This window comes from Echinops telfairi, unplaced genomic scaffold (genome assembly GCF_000313985.2).
Source record: "Echinops telfairi isolate 266 unplaced genomic scaffold, ASM31398v2 ScPeMD7_7;HRSCAF=31, whole genome shotgun sequence".
Taxonomy (NCBI): Eukaryota; Metazoa; Chordata; class Mammalia; order Afrosoricida; family Tenrecidae; genus Echinops; species Echinops telfairi.
Genome location: NW_022103904.1, coordinates 21,797,179 through 21,799,032, shown reverse-complemented (window position 1 = coordinate 21,799,032; position 1,854 = coordinate 21,797,179). Strand labels below are relative to the sequence as shown.

Sequence of the window (1,854 nt, the reverse complement as noted above, 5' to 3'; positions counted from 1 at the left end):
CTCCCTCGCTCTCTCCCTGTCTTGGAGGCCTTCTGATGTGCTTGGTTGCACACTCAATCATCCTGGCCTTAGCTGCTCACTGTAAGCTCGGGCTTGCCCAGCCCCAGGCTGGGCTGGAGCGCCTTCCCCAGCAACCCAGCCGAGCCAATCCTGTGGTTCAGGATCCACCCAGACGTGGGTTTGAACCCTCACCCGCACGCTCACCCGCTTTGTGCCTCTCTGAGGGAAGCCTCGGCATTGTCATCGGTGCAAGGGGGAGAATATCAGAAGCCACCTCTCAACATTTAACTGTATACCGTGGGTACCGTAGTCCACACAGCCCTTGGCAAGGGTTATAGGATTACTGCTAAGCTTCACCAGAGGTCAAGGGCTGGCTGTCCTGGACGTGCAGCGAGCACTTCAGCATGAACGTGTGGCCCTGCACGCTGGCACTCGCAGTTCAGGCTCTGTTCCCGAGGAGGTCCACGCCTCCTCCCTCGCGAAGCGCCAGGCTAGAGCGGTCCCCCGTCTCCTCCTGGAGCCCATCTCTCTCTCTCTGTGGCCTGGGGAAGTTGCCACCGAGCCTGAATGAGCGCCCCGGGAGTCTGAGAGGCAGGGCGCGTTAGTGCTATCTCCAGGTTACGTGGGGGTCCGGGAAGAGGGCGAGAGGGGAGTGAATAGGAGACCTGGCCCTTCCGGCTCTCAAATCCACCCATGTCCCTTCGCGCACCCAGACCTCTGACCAAGCCTCCCAAGCATATTCTCACGGCATCTGTGTCTGCGCTCCTCCATGCATTCATTCTCCACACAGTAGGGAAATGTTCGTTTCAGTCAGGGGTCATGCCCTTTCCGAAAGTCCTTGCTTGAATGGTTTCCCATCTCATTTGGAACAAATCTTCCCAACGCCTCCTGATCATGACCTCCTGGACCCCTGGTGGTGTAGTGGGCTACGCGTTGGGCTGCGGTTTGAGCCTACCAGCTGCGCCTCCTGTGAAGACGCTCGGTCTCCGAACCTGCAGGGAGCAGTTCTACTCTGTCCTACAGGGCGGCGGCGAGCGGAATCGACCCGATGGCTGTAGGCTGGCTGTCCTGCCCTGCCAGGTCCCACACCTCCCTCATCTGTGTCCCCAGCAGGACTGCACATTGGTCTTCCGTCGCCCATGGAAGTCTGCCTTTCTGGGGAGCCCTGTGCCCTTCTCACCTCTGTCCCTCTGCAGACACTGTGCAGGGTCTCCCGCGGGCCTCGCTTTGACTCTGTTGTTCTCAGTGCAAAGGGTGCTTCTCTGACCTCCCTATGTGAAGTGGCCTTACCCCTACCACGCTCTACCAACACCCTGTGCCTTCCACTAGTCTGACCATGATTGACAGTCAAAATCTGTCTCATGTGTGTGTGTGTGTGTGTGTGTTACACAAACCAGTTGCCATCAGGAGTAACTCAGGGCCCATGCGGGCAGAACTGTGCCCCCACGGGGTTTTCTTCCAAGCCTTTCTTCCAAGGGGCCTCTGCGTGGATTCAAACTGGCAGCCACTGGCCTGCAGCCAGCAGCCCACCATGTAGGCCGCCCAGCAAGCCCCTGGGCATGCGTGCTTCATGTCTTTATGTGCTCCCACACCTTCTAGCGCTCTGACTCTCCAGGCCGCAGAGGCACGCTTTAAGCCACGGAGATTTGGAGTGCGCAAGCCTTCTGTCTTTGAAATCCCCACAGCAGCTGTCCGGATAACTTCTTTTTATCCAGTTTAGTGATGAATTAGGCTTGAAGCTGGAGAGCTACAAGTCATGACTGTAGTTATTTAGGAAGCAGTGCCAGGGAAGTAGCACGTGACTGAAGGACGGCTCTCTCTCTCTCTCTCTCTCTCTCTCTCTCTCTCTCTCTC

At 57.7% G+C, this 1,854-nt stretch overlaps 1 protein-coding gene across 3 annotated transcripts in view; it reads right to left on the bottom strand.

Annotated features, from left to right (window-relative positions):
* The window catches only part of LOC101644790 (cell migration inducing hyaluronidase 1), a 163,953-nt gene that overhangs the window by 67,149 nt on the left and 94,950 nt on the right, over positions 1-1,854 (bottom strand). The gene's annotated exons all lie outside the window — the stretch shown is intronic.